The sequence below is a fragment of the Lissotriton helveticus genome, chromosome 2_1 (assembly GCF_964261635.1).
Source record: "Lissotriton helveticus chromosome 2_1, aLisHel1.1, whole genome shotgun sequence".
In the NCBI taxonomy this organism is placed as follows: domain Eukaryota; kingdom Metazoa; phylum Chordata; class Amphibia; order Caudata; family Salamandridae; genus Lissotriton; species Lissotriton helveticus.
In genome coordinates this window covers 491,408,259-491,423,747 of record NC_136059.1, presented here as the reverse complement: position 1 = coordinate 491,423,747, position 15,489 = coordinate 491,408,259, and the positions used below count along the sequence as shown (strand labels likewise).

At 43.8% G+C, this 15,489-nt stretch overlaps 1 protein-coding gene across 1 annotated transcript in view; it reads left to right on the top strand.

The window, feature by feature from the left end:
• The first annotated feature begins 298 nt into the window (after window positions 1–298).
• The window catches only part of LRRC70 (leucine rich repeat containing 70), a 79,223-nt gene continuing 64,032 nt past the window's right edge, over window positions 299–15,489 (top strand). The window contains exon 1 of the mRNA XM_078675140.1: window positions 299–436. The gene's annotated coding sequence lies outside the window, so the exon portion shown is untranslated. The remainder of the gene's footprint in view (window positions 437–15,489) is intronic.

The following is a 15,489-nucleotide window of genomic DNA, read 5'->3' as shown; positions in this document are numbered from 1 at the left end:
AGTATGCAAATATTTCATCACACCATAATCCCAAATTGAAGCAATTAAATACTACATGAAGGACGTTATGATTGAAGAATGCTACTGTTCCTTCTCTGGAGATGAAGTTATCTTTAGAACAATGGTGTGGCAGCAAGGATGAAATGGCTTCCTGTTCAGCAGTTTCCTGTATCCATAGTAACCTCTCCCCCCTGTTAGTTTGCTGAATCCAAAAGGAAACTGCATTTCCCGTACTTAGCTGTCATTCTTATGCTCTGATTTAAGGACTAGTGAAGTTTTGAACTTTTTCAGTTGAAATCTCATGGTCAGCGTTCATAAACAACAGAAAGGAGAATGAACCATGAAAATGCTGGGTTAGCTGCCTGTTTTGGGAGGTTAAGATCTAGTGAACATAATGCCGTGTCTGTGCCTGGAGGACGGGCATTTCTTCATTAAGGTCAGTATGGATGTTCGAGCATATATTATGGAAGGTAGATGCATATTTTAAAAAAAAAATACAAATATGTTTTAAACTCGTAACTGTTGGATATTTGTGTACTTAAATGCCTGATGCTTTTCGGTTGAAAATATGACATTTTAACCACAAAGCTTCTTTTCTTTTAGCTTGCTGTGTTTAATGACGTCTATCTTTACATGCTGCTAATAGTGGTGCTTGATTTGTGTTAGTTTAATTGAAAGTATCAATTGTACAAAGCGAAAAATGGAAAGACCAGCAATTTATTTCTCGCGGATTTACATCATCTGCTTCCATTTCTACCGAAAATGTAATTTTACTTCATGAATATCGAAAGTTCATCTCCTAAAGAAGTCTTGAATCTCTCTGAAAGTCCGAATGTTTGCATATCGAAAAAACTCGTATTATTCACAGAAGAGTTAAGAAATGGGACATTGTGTAAAGAAATCTAGCAGAAAAAGCCCAAACAAGGTTACCCTTTAAAACGCATAGCTCCTCTCTGGTTCAGACGGACTGAGAAAATATATGGTACCTAACTGAACAATATAGGCTCTTTTATGTACTGTTTAGTCCAGCTACTTGTGTTTTTATTAATATTTTGCATCATTATGGATTTGGAAAATGCATTTTTTTTAAACCTAAATATTCTCGCCACAACGTTTTATGATTGGGACTTTTACAAGGAAGGGTTCTTAATAGTCGTTTTCTACTTGTATCTGCCGGACGAGGGATTAACCTAGTAACGTGGGTTTCACGCAAAATCCAAAATTTTGGCGCTTGAGCACACATGCTCTTTGCAGTGGCTGAAAATAGAACAAACCCATTTGCGCAAATCCTAAAGCCTCTGTGATAGGAAAAGGTGCACAAATGTTTTGCTTCAGTTCCCGTTACAGGAGGTTTTTTTCCAGCAATGCATTTTCAAACCATGGCCCACAAGTACTGTTTACAAATTCTTTAAATTGAGTAATAAAGGCTTCACCCAAAGGAACCCTATACTTTGATTAACCCCTTACAGCAGATTTATTTTGAATTATTTTTCCTACCAACGTGGAAATGTATTTTCTAGTTCTTGTTATGTAAACACAGCAAACACAGTGAGTTCCATAATATTTTGGCCAGGAGATTTCAATCTGAGGTCTCTTAGTTTGTCAATCACATTTGTTTCCACTCCCCAGTCTTTCAGTGACAAAGCCGGTACTAAGTTTACCTTTTTACTACTATATACTATGTTGTATATTAACATTAAATATTAGTTATTTCATTTAACTGTAGGTCGGGGGCCAAGTGATATGGCTAATTGTTTGCTATCTCCTTTTAAAAGTTCTTGCTATGAATTGTTTATCGTGATCTCGTAACATCGTAGCTGCCCATGATTTGACTGGTATGTTGTGTGGTATTTATCCTCATCTCCTTCACAAGTAAATAACATTAACCATTGTAGCTGTACAGCAAGGTCGGACCTATCAGTTGTGTCAATGCTTGTTTTCTATACTAATGCAAACTTTGTGTGACCCCGCCCTTTTCTATTATAAGCCTTCGGATCCCAGGCTGTGCTGTGACGCACGATGCTGCCTTCAGAATATGCAGCGGTATTCTAAGGGAACGCTTTGGTTTAGTGTGCTTTGTCTGTGGTCGGAATGACTAGCGGAGAACGGTGCACGATTATTTCTCTTCACCAATACAGATCTTCCCCTTGCCTAAATGGATGCCAGGGGCTGCCTAGGTAATGGTACATTTCTGCTCTCTGATGCCTACAAGAAGGCACGGATGAGGAGGAGGGTCACGCCACTACTCTGGTGAGCCAGGTGACCTCTCGGGGCCTTTTGTGGCCATAAATGTTAAGCAATCGATGTCAAGGGGGCAGAAGTGAAACTCACAACTACGCAGCTGCCATCTTCCTGCTAGTTACGTGGGAATTCTGGCAGGGAATTATGAGCGAAATAGACTCAAAGCACTTGCAGCAGGTTCGTGGCAATTCAGGGGCAGGAAAATGGGAAAGTAGGCACTTGCAAAACCACTGCAGCCCTAGGATTATTCTCTGCCCTCTTAAGGGCCACATAATCAACCACTTTAAAATCAGGGCCAAATTATTTTTCCCCCTAACAAGTCATCCAATACACAATATAAAATCAGTAGACGAAACAGGAGATAAATTAGTATCACGTCTCAGTTTTGGCACACATGCATATGAAGTTATATATTCTGGGAAACGGGGAGGCGGGCGGTGCTATATTGCTATTCAAATTTGATGGAAATAGTCTATTTCATATTTGATTTTACATGGGACATTGTGCTCAGAGCTTTAAGTGGGATGGAAAGTTGGAGTCTGTGAAAAGGGAGCAGCCTTCGAAGCATATCTACGGATCCTTTTCTAAGGGTGTGGCCCATGTAATTAAGGGATTGCCCAAAACTTGTAAACTAATATGCTCTACCTCATACAGCATGCCACCCGACTAGTAGGTGAGATTTCTGTTATTTCATCCGGACACCAGACATGCGCCTAAAACAAACCAGATCTGTTTATTTTGCCAATGCTGGTTATCAGTATCAGATATATATGAATGATGGTGTTGTAGAAAATTAGAATTTAGAATATTTTTTTGAACATCTCAGGCAGTGATTTTAACATTACTGTAGTCTGTGAACTGCAACTTGATCTTCAGTGTCACAATCACTCCTGCTCTCCCCTTCCCACCACTTTCAACTGCAGGCTCTGTAAGACACTTAGGGCCTCATTAGAATTCTGGACCGCCCGCCATAAGGGCGGGGGTCCTGTTGGGGGAATTAGGATGTGCCCGCCAAAGTGGCGGGCACATCCTTCATTTTTAGCATTGTGGCGGGCGGTGCATTCTGCACCGCCCGCCACAATGCTAAAAATGCATTTATGTATTTGCATATACAAAGCGGCAGGCACCGTACGGTGCCTGCCGCTTTATACATGCAAATGCAGGGGAGTACCATAGGTACCCCCCTGTGCACCCGCACCTCGGCCTTCACCAGGGGGGCCCGCAGGGGCCCCCCAAAGCAAAGACCGCCTGCCTTTCCGTGGCGGCATCGCCACCGCGGAAAGGCACCTATTTGCACGCATCATAATATGGCTGGCGGTGTCCATTGGACACCGCCACCATATTATGCCCTTTCCGCCGCGGTCGCAAGGCTACCGGGGTGGAAAAGCGGCGGACGGTCTTTCCGTCCGCCACGGTCCCCCCGCCATACTAATATGGCGGGGGGATTTTGGGAAACAGTGTCGGGCGGATTGCCTCCGCCAGGCCGGCGGTGGCTACCGCCAGCCTGGCAGGGGCAATCCGCCCGACATCGTAATGACCCCCTTACACTCTTTTTCCATATTTCCTGGCATCACTTTGAGTTCACCTCACATCACAATTGTATCCCCCCACACACATCCACAGTAAGCACTTCATCTTCCTTTACTTTCGCTGTGTCAGTATTTCAACAGCTTTGTACCTCCTTCACACAATTTTGCCTATACTCACAATTACATGGCATAAATGTCACAATTGCTCTGTGCGCTCAGCGGAGGGGCCAATGATTGGATGAACCTGTATTCTGAACACCATTATTACCTACTGAAAGGTACTGGGAGAATTTCACACTGCCTTCAGCCTCAACTTCAGAGATCTCAAATATTGCCTATTATAAATACCCACCTTCAACCTGTGCTTGCACGGGCACCTACAGATGACCCTGCTCATGGGACACACGACATTCATATGCCACATGAAACAATTGCATTAAAACATCATCCTGAAAAAAAGAGATTATTCTTTGAAATGAACTAAATAAAATGAAAAGAAACAAAAACTTTTGATGCACTCATATTTATTTATTGAAAATATTGATATAGCTCAAAACTCATCCCCTAGGGGATATCATGGCGCTGTACAACTCCCTAACGTTCCTCCGAAAGAAGCTCAAGAGATATCATGTACAGTAAAGCACAAATTTGAACATAACCAGGTTTTCAGTTTTTTTCTAAACCATAAGTGGTTCTCCATAAGGCGGAGTTTCAGGGGTAACAGATTCCACTGGGCTGCAGCCTGATGCGAGAAGGAGCGACCTCCTGGTCTAGGTCTCTTTATTCAAATTGCTTTTGCTAAAGCCAGATTGCGCAATCTCAGGTTGCGGAGTGGTTGATAAAGTTCTACTCTGGCCTGTAAAATTTCAGGACTGGTGTTATATAAGACCTTATGTGCATAGCAGGGAAGTTTAAAACCAGCGCTGTTCTGCATTTGTTTCCAATGTAGAGAGGTCAAACATGTCGAAGCAGATCCAAATCTGTCCATATTTGAAATTAACCTGGCAGCAGCATTTTGAATCACCTGCAATCTCCGTAGTCCAGGAGGCAAGTAAGCAATGCCTGAATAATCGTTTTCCACGAAATTATTGGGAGCCACGTTAACATCCTTTTCAGCAATTTGAGGATTCTTAAACATTTCCTCCAGGTAACTTTGACATATTCCTTCAGGGACAGGGAGTCATCCTCAATGATTTCAAGATTCTTTGCTGATTTCGGTGAGGTGGGCATATCCTCCAGAGATTCTGGCCACCAAGAAGCATCTCAAATCCAAATCTAATCGCTGCAACAAAGAAGCATAGAACCCTATCAAGGAAAACCACCTCTAAAAGGAAAGGCAGACAGACCGAGATCTCGTCAGAAACTGGGAAAAATAAAGAGGAAAGAGCAAATAATCTATTTAATCCAAGAATACCAGCCGAGGACATAAAGAGTCAGGGTTTTGAAAGGAAATGAAGGACATGGTCCCAGTTATGTAACTTGGCATCTTGCTTTTTGAAATTTAGGAACTAAAACATTTCTGTTGGAGGCTGATCTTAAGTGAATGGTCGACATATACTAATGAACAGAAGACATGATGGCAGTGATCCTTTGCCATTAAGGGTTAGGTACACTATACTGAGTGTCTTAAAGATCACTCGCTTCCTAATTGGCAGCAGGTGAAGGTTGTGAAGGCCTTCCTTCACTGAAAGAACTTTTGGTGTCTTAAGAATAAGACATGCAGCCACATTTTGCACAAGGATGTGATCTGCGCGATTACCGCTGATTTGCAAAGTTCCTCAGGAATAAAAAGGAAAATCTTCTTGAGGCAGCAGATAATGAGAAAGCAACAGCTCATGGTGTGGTTTATATGTAAGTTGGAATTAACAGAGGTATCTAGTAAGACTCCAAGATTAACTGAATTAGTGGGTTATGGATGCGCCTATGATAACTCCGGCAACCATTAGCTCTGAGCAGACAGAATGCTGGGCTCCAAAGACCAGACCTTTAGTCTTCCCAGCATTAAGCTAAAGGAGATCATCCTTCATCCAGCAGCTCACATCAGTCATAGAGAGTTTTAATGTCTTTTCCCTTTCAGAAAGATTACCAGTGACATACAGAATAATGTGTGTCTCACAGGTGCATGACAAAACCTGGAAACCAAAAAGTCTCACCAAGGCAGCCAAAGGCGAGACATGCAGGTTCAAAAGTGTGGGACTAAGCGTGGAGCCCTACAGCATTCCACATGAGAGACTGAAGGCTTTGGCTCTAAACTGACCCCAGCAAACAATCTGATGTCTTCCGACCAGAAAACAGTGAAGCTATTTCAGTGCCTTGTCACTCACCCCTACTTGATGTAGCTGCTGCACCATGCATAAGGGTGAGAGAGTATCAAAAGTTGCAGACAGATCCAATAGGACTAGGTCGGCAGTCTCTCCCTGGTCCACCTGCATTCTAATCATGTCGGTGGCAGCGTTGAGAGCTGACTCTGAACTGTGACCAACCACTTCTGAAGCCATTTAAAGAAGGGTTCAGAAGGCCATGGTCAGTAATGAATTTAACTAATACTTTGTTCAAATCTTTCTTGAGTATTTTTAAAGGGGTGGGAAGAAGAGAAATTGGGTGTTAATTCTTCAAGTCATCTGGGTCTACATTCTGCATTTTTAGAAAGTATGATGATATGAGCTTCCTTCCAACACTCAAGAAAGATGCCTGATCTCAGCATGTACTTACAGGAACTCCGCTACATGATCAGGGACCAATCGCAGAATTTTTGGAGGGCACTGGTCATTGGTAGAACCCAATTTAATACTTATTAGGATATCTTTGACCTGAAGTGCGGAGACTGACAGAAAATACAACAGCTGTGGTGCACCTGCAGAGATATCTTGAACAAGACATTTCTCCTCATATGTCTCAAACAAATTAAATTCAGAATAAATGTTGAAAATTCTGTCCCTGAAAAACGTTGCAAAGTTGTCATAAAATGCTTGTGAAGTATCGGTCTGTTGTTTAATGGGGGGGGAGGGCTTTAATAAGCTCTTGGCCACTCTAAAAAGCTCCTTAGTAGAGTTCTTGAGTAGACTAATTTAAACATGTATAGAAGGTGGATTTGGCCTTTTAAATAGCTTCCTTGTATGTGGCAAGTAGGGATTTGTGCTTGTCTTTGGGGAATACATTGTGAAAACTTATGAAATGAAAACAGGAGCTACATCACTAAAAGGGATTACCTTAATGTTTTTAAAAAGTAATTGCTGTGATATCATTGTTGTGAAATCGCTGAGAGTTTTCCTTATAAAAGATATCAATATAATGGCTGATAGGGGTCTTTTTCAAAGTCAGTTTGTATTTACTGCCTAGTTTGATATCCAGAGGGAACCTGCCCACTTTATGCCCTAGTTCTCCTTCTCTGAAGGCCTAAGAAGAATATTTGCATTCACATCAATTTATGTTGTGTGAAGGAAAGGTTGCTCTCTTCTATTAATTCTGAGCTTCACTGGGTGCAGAGCCAGGGCTCTTTGGGGTGAAATAGATAGGTTCTGTTGAAGAACCTCAGAATGTTAGAATTCCGCACTAGGATTAAGAGTTCTGGGAACATTCTAATAGCGGGAGTTGATGTGCTGTGCTTGGTGATGGATGAGGCAAATGAAAGCACATACTAGACTGAACCAACTTGGGTCTGTGTTTGCATTTAAATGTATTCAACACCACATAGTTTGGCAACGAGGACGTGATACAAACTCCGATATTCACCTCAACATCAGTAAAGGCTACACTCACCACGTTGGAGATGTCGTATGGGTGAAGAGAGAACAGGCCTGGGAGTTGATGTGCGACACTGAGGGTCACAACTGAATGACAGCGGTGGAGTTTGTTGTTGATCTGGTGTGGTTTTGCGCTGTGAGTAAGGGCTGGCGTCTGTTGGAATGCATCTGCATTTCTGGATTGCCGTTGGAAGTCAGTGCACCCCATCGACTAAAGAAAGAGAACAGGGTGTTTAAAAACATGCCCTACCCTCTAAAGAAAAAAAGCCTGTTTGCATGCATAAAGATGTCCAGTGAACATCTTGTCTCTTCAATACAACACGTTCTTGACATTCCCCCAGACTTTGGAGACACTGGATATAGTCTTAAATGTAATTTTTTTTAAATAACTATCATTTACATGGCGCCAGAGGCACCCTTCACATCCCTCCCCTAGAATAAGTTCTTGTGGAGTGGGTATATGACGGCCATTTGGGTTTTTAGATATAAGTGTCGTGCTATATCTTAATACAATGGCCCAGTAATATACCTTAAAGTTGGGCATTGCCAATCCTCCTCTTTCTTTTGGTAGTGTAATCCATCTGAGTGCCCTACGAGGTCTCTGATACCCCCATATGAACCATGAGAACATGGAGTCTATAAACTTAAATAATTGGGGAGAAAAATCTAAACATATTGCCTGAAAAAAATATAAGAATCTCGGAAAAAAAAGCATTTTAACTATGTTGCATCTGCCACCTATAGTTAGATGTAGGTTATTTAATCGAACCAGTTCTCTCTTGGAGCAATGAATAAATGGTTCCAAGTAGTCATTTACTATATTCTCAATTCTGGCATTTATACTGACCCCCAGGTATATGGCTTTATCCGTTATTCTAATGTCCCTCGTCTTAATTTTATCATTAAGCACAACCTGTGTTTTGCTGGAATTTAACTTATACCCGGAGACAGTACCAAAGTTTGGGCTTCATTTTCAATCAATCTTATGGCACTGATGGGATCACAAGTAACAATAGCTATGTCATCAGCAAATGCTAGAGTTTTGGTGTCATGATTGCGTACTCGAATAGGGGGAATTAGTGCATTATTTTCTAGTCTTCGTATAAATGTATCGATATAGATTGAAAATAAAAGAGGCGAACAGGGGCAGCCCTGCCTTGTCCCCCTGGTGATGACAGATCCTTCGGACAAAACCCTGTTAATCAATACGCTGGCACTTGGGTTAACATACAATTTTTGATCAGCATTTATGAATCTCTCGTTGATACCACAGTTTGACATAGCGGCCCAAAGAAATCTCCAGGAGACCCTATTGAACGCTTTCTCAGCGTCTAGCAGAATAAGCGCGATAGGGTACTCTGTTGTCCCCATGTAATCAAAGAGAGAGCAAACTCTTTGTACATGATCAATTGTAGATCTTCCAGGAATAAAACCATATTGACGGTTTGAGACGATTTTATGTATCATTGGCGCCAGTCGTGCGGCTAACAGTTTTGAGTATATTTTCGAATCCCCATTAATCAACGTGATAGTTCGAAATTATCCCATTATTTTTCTTTGGGAAAACAACTATTTTGGCGGATGACCATGACAAGGGTGGATTCCCCCCCTGGAAGATATATGAGAATAGTTCTAACATGAAAGCCCTGAGTTGGGGTGCGAATTTAACATAGAACTCCGTTGGGATCCCATCCATCCTTGCTGCTTTCCCACTGGTTAGAGAATTCATAGAGAGTAGGATTTCCCCCCATTGAGGGTGACTATCTAGTGTGTCCTGATCGCCAGTTTCCAACCGATCTGTGGTAACTGGATCAAAATACATCTCAGGATCCATCTGCTCATTTTCTGCTTCATGATATAGTTTTTGATAAAATCTCTGAAATGAAGCTCTTATATCAGAAGGCTCAGATCTCAAACCTAGTTCTGGGTCCCTGATTTCTTTTACTAGATTGATTGATGTTCTTCCCGAGTCCGTACTGCTAGCTGGTGTCCCACTTGTTCACTCAATTCATAGGTTTTCTCTCTACGGATATTAGCTTTGGCAACCGCTTTTTCAATTAGTATCTCCGAAATATAATTTTTTGCAATTGCTACGCTACTCACTTCCTTATCTGTTACCCTTCCCGCCTGCACCGCTTTAATCAGATCTTCCTCAGCTCTACGCAGGTTTTGTTCTAATATTGCCATCTTTTGTTTCCCTTCTTTATTAGACCTTAAGGAAAATTGCATTGTTTCACCTCTAACACCAGCCTTCAGGGTATCCCAAACCATGCCCATTGCAGTGGAGCCTAAATTATCCGCCAAAAAGGCCGGAATACAAGTTCTCATGTGCTGGCAATATCTCTCATTCTTTAATAGTGCTCTCTCAAATGTCCATATCTTTGTAATGGATTTATCTGTATCACATGTTAAGCTTAATTCTAGTGGATTGTGGTCCGATAGAACTCTTGGTAGTTTTTCTATTAAACAGGTAGATTTTAAAGTGTTAGAAATAAGCATATAATCTAACCTCACATGTCGGGAGTGTGGGTGAGAATAATATGTAAAGCCAGGATCCCCGGGGTGTTTTAGTGTCCATCCATCAATCAGCCCATGTAACACACAAAGATCTTTTAGTGCCTGAAAAACTTTCTGTTTCCTGCCCTGAAATTTAAAATCTGGGCCTGTGGACCATTCTCCTGGTAGATGTATGTTCAAGTCCCCGCATACAATCAGAGGTAGAGGCCAATGTACTAATTTGTTAGAGACATTAGTCAATACATCTGGGTCATCACTAACACTACCATAAAAAGTACACAGCATCATCTTACTTTCCCTGTTATTATAACAGCATTCAGTGATCGCGAATCGTCCGAATTTATCTGCTACTGATTAAGTGAATTGTACCCCCCTCCTCTTGCCAATATGGCGACACCCCTAGTTCGAACCCCCTGTGTTGAGGCTGAGATGAGTCGATATCCAAGTGACTTGAGCAGATATTGTTGTGACCCCTCTATATGCGTCTCCTGGACATATATAATATTCGCCCCTGTCAGCTGGAGTCCCACAGCTACTTTCTGTCTTTTTTTATATCATATAGACCACATATATTGATTGAGAGTATTTTTAGGTTAGCCATACTGGTATTTGCTAATCAACGATTGAATTCTGTAATATCTTCTAAACCATAGTGTTGCCCAATGACTTCTCTTTCCGTATTTATACTGCTCTATACCTTTTGAATACACCCAGTAGATATCCAGGACCCTGGTCTCCCCCACCCTCGGACACACCCCACCCTCACCTTTTTTTAAGCTGCCAGGCTCAATCCTGAGCCTGTGTGATGACGTCTGACCAACCTCACCCACTCTCCACACACCCTCCTCTCCCTGCATCCATATACCAGTATCCCTGTCTGGCCCTGGAATATTACATCATCAATATCAATATCATACCTCTTGATACACAATCGACACCGAGAGGCGAGGAGGAAAAATAACAACAAGGAATAAACAAAGAAAAGTTCTGAGCTACAATTTAAATTACTGTAATAATAAACCATTTAGTCCAATTTATCAGCAAGTGACAGGAGCATCAGCATTATCCGCTTCCCCCTGCAGCCCCTGCTTTCCCAGCAGTGATTTCCTTCACAGTCTGCTCTGCTTGTATTTCTGAGGTAAAGAACATTGTTTTGCCCTGCGATATCACTTTCAGTTTAGCAGGATTTTGTAGAAAAGCAGTGGCCCCAGCTTTCTGAAAAGGTGTAATCAGCTGCCGCAGTCGCCATCGTCTTTCCACCGTGGCATTTGCAAAATCCGGTTTGGCAAAAAATGAAAAATTTCCCCAATTACGTTTTTTATTTGGCCTTGCAAGGTCATAAACTGCTTGTCTTAATAAGAAGTTGCCAAAGAAAATCAGGATGACTCTAGGAAAGGATTGGTCTACGCAAGGGTGTATAGGGAGTGAAAAAGGGAATCTTTGCACACGTTGAATTTCTTTGTCCCAATCCCAGTGTGTTCGTTCGGGAAATGCATTTCTGAAAGGTTGATGGTAAATGCCCGGATATCACTCCCCTCGCTATTCTCTGGACTACCAAGGATCCTCAGATTGTTCCGGTCTTGGCGATTTTCTGCCTCTTCCAGCTTCCACATGATGACGGTCACAACGCTTCCTTGTGTGGTCACCTGAGTTTTCAAGGTATCCACTGTATTCTCCAGTATTTCCGTATGACTTTCAACCATGCTCATTCTTTCTGCTATATCCGTGCATGTTTTCCCAATTTTGCGCACTGATCCCTGAAGTTTTTTCGCTGCTGCTCGAGCAAGCCAATTCTCTGATTTGACTTCACTCTGAAATGAGTTTAGGGATTGTAAAATCATCGCCAGCGTGGGTTCGGTCTGTCCTGGATTTTTATGACCATCACTCTTTTCCTGGGATCTTTTATCACCCGGTAAGTGCATCCTGCCCCCCTGTCAGGGCAAGTGGTTGAGTGTCTGAGTAATCCCATCTGAGTTCATGTTCATCCTCATCCTCAGTATCCACTTTCTGTTTAGTCTTTCGCCCCTCTGAACTCCTACTCGATTTTCTGGGCTTTCTTTGGCTACCTTGTTGGCTACCATTACTCGTTCAAGAGTCGTCGCATCCCTCATCACTGCTTCCACTGGGTATATGCATACCTTCTGAGTCCCCCGACTCCTCATTAAAGAAAAGAAGTTCTCAGTGGGATCTGGGGACATGTAGCCCAGTTCTATAGTATCTGTGGGGATATCCTGAGTTCCATCTTCCTGCTGATCGATAACCGTGCAGTCATTTGTCTCATTTTCCTTGTTCTGTAATGCATTTCCAGTCCTATTATCTGCACTTAGAACCGTGATCTCAGTACTTTACCCCCAGGATTTCTGGGTTTCATTACTGTCTATTTTATCCATATTTTTGTTGCTTTCCTCCTTATTTTTAGGCGTGCTCTCATGGATCCCCTTCTGTTGTTGTACAGGGTCCCCCACACATATTGAGTCTTTATTTAGCTCTTTGTTTGTTTTACTAGCAAAGAGGCTTGTAATCGCAGTTTGTTTTTTATCTTTTATAGTGGAGGGGCCACTGGCTGGGTTCACTGAGGTAATCTGAATAAAAATACGGATCTACCAGAGATCTTCCACGACACCTGTATGAAGAGATGGATTGAGGCAGGGGCGCGACAGCTTGGGTGCTTTTTTACGGCAAACAGACTTAAGACCTTTGAAGAGCTGCGCTCCGATTTTGATATTACCCACAGGGACTTTTTTAAATTCTTGCAGCTGAGAGATTTCTTATTAAAGAAAGGAGGAGGCCGGATCAAATTCCAAATTGGCCAAGCTATAGAAAATCTCTGTAAAGAATCTACCCCTAAAATTGGGGAAATATATGAAATACTGACGGCATCACTTCCAGATGACATGGATAAACACGTGGTAGTTTGGCAGACCAAACAATGGGTATCTCCCCAAATACCCCCTTATGCATATGAATTTTCGCGCACTTGTTTGATGTCCATAAAACTAGAGGTGCAATTCTATAAAACCTTCTTCTCACTATACTACACCCCATATAAAATAGCAAAATGGGGGACGGGGAAAGCAACTACATGCCCACGCTGTGCATTACCCGAGGCAGATATTATCCATATGTTTGCCTCATGTAATGTACTAACAAATCTACTTGTTGAAATCTCTGGTTTTTTATCTGACATATTCCAAATCAGGGTAAATATTACAACTGAAGAGGTTCTGTTGGGCACAGCAAACAATGCTCGACCAAAACATTTACATGGGTTGATTTTTGTGGCAATAGCTGTTTGTTGTTTGTGTATAGCATCATCATGGCTGGATCCGTTGCCACCGTCATTTTTGAAATGGACGGCTAGATTACTTGCGAGATATAGCTTTGAGGTTGCTATATATAAAAACAAAGGCCATAATACACGAAGAAGGGGTATGAAAATGTGGGAACCTCTGTTAAACTGGATTCAAGATCACTGATTGGATTTATCATTAAGTATGGGCGAAATTTGCGAATTTGTGTTCCGCGAATTCGCGCAAAATCGAATTCGCAATCCACAAAATCCACGAATTCGTGCGAATTTGTGGATTTTTGTTTTTTGCGTATTCGCGGGGTTTTTTGCGTGTTCGTGGGGTATTTTGCGTGTTCGCCGGGCTTTTTGCGTGTTCGCGGGCCGCTTGCATTGCGAAGTTACCCATGCGGTCGTGTATGGGCACAGCACCCTCTGGTTCACCACTGCCACCCTCTGGTTCATCACTGCCACCCTCTGGTTCACCACTGCCACCCTCTGGTTCATCCCTGCCACCCTCTGGTTCACCCCTGCCACCCTCTGGTTCAGCACTGCCACTCTCTGGTTCACCCCTGCCACCTTCTGGTTCAGCACTGTCAACCTCTGGTTCACCACTGCCACCCTCAGGTTCACGACTGCCACCCTCTGGTACATCACAGCACCTCTGGTTCACCACTGCCACCCTCTGGTTAACCACTGTCACCCTCTGGTTCAGCACTGTCACCCTCTGGTTCACCACTGCCACCTTATGGTTCACCCCTGCCACCCTCTGGTTCACCACTGCCACCCTCTGGTTCATCACAGCACCCTCTGGTTCACCCCTTCCACCCTCTGGTACAGCACTGTCACCCTCTGGTTCACCAATGCCACCCTCTGGTTCACCACTGCCACCCTCTGGTTCATCACAGCACCCTCTGGTTCACCCCTTCCACCCTCTGGTACAGCACTGTCACCCTCTGGTTCACCAATGCCACCCTCTGGTTCACCACTGCCACCCTCTGGTTCATCACAGCACCTCTGGTTCACCCCTGCCACCCTCTGGTTCACCACTACCACCCTCTGGTTAACCACTGTCACCCTCTGGTTCAGCACTACCACCCTCTGGTTCACCACTGCCACCCTCTGGTTCACCACTGCCACCCTCTGGTTAACCACTGCCACCCTCTGGTTCATCACAGCACCCTCTGGTTCACCCCTGCCACCCTCTGGTACAGCACTGTCACCCTCTGGTTCACCACTGCCACCCTCTGGTTCACAACTGCCACCCTCTGGTTCATCACAGCACCTCTGGTTCACCACTGCCACCCTCTGGTTAACCACTGTCACCCTCTGGTTCAGCACTGCCACCCTCTGGTTCACAACTGCCACTCTCTGGTTCACCACTCCCACCCTCTGGTTCACCCATGCCACCCTCTGGTTCACCACTGCCACCCTCTGGTTCACTCCTGCCACCATCTGTTTCATCACTGCCACCCTCTGGTTCACCCCTGCCACCCTCTGGTTCAGCACTGCCACCCTCTGGTTCAGCACTGTCACCCTCTGGTTCACCCCTGCCACCCTCTGGTTCATCACTGTCACCCTCTGGTTCATCACTGCCACTCTCTAGTTCACCACTGCCACCCTCTACCGAGACGTTTTGTGATGCAACGGCAGCACAAAAGATGCGCCATGGTGCTGGTTATTAACAACGTGACGCATCTCTCAGATGCGTCACGTTGTAAAGCCCTTCGCCATCAGGAGGCGTTCAGGCGCAGGGGAGGGCGTTCCTGCGCTGGAACGCCTCCTAAAAGTGGCTGAGTGAAATCTACAAGAATTCACTCAGTCACTTTTAGGCCAATGCTGCTTCAAAACCCTGCTCCTGCTTGAAGCAGGCGCAAGGGTTGATGCACCATTGGGGAGATAGGGCCCCCCAGAGCATTGCTGGAGCTGCGTTGCAAGCGCGACGCAGCTCCAGCAATGCGCTGCTTTTACGGCACAGATGCGTGACGCATCTGTGCCATTTTTGCCACCTGGTGCGCCGCATTGTAAATGCGGCGCACCATGGGTGGCGGAGTTGCGGCGCACAATAACTGCCGCATCCCTGGGGATGCGCTAGTTATTGTAAATCTGCCCCTATACATTTAGCCACGAGGGAGCACTTACTGATTAGACAGTAGAAAGTACTCCAGTTGAG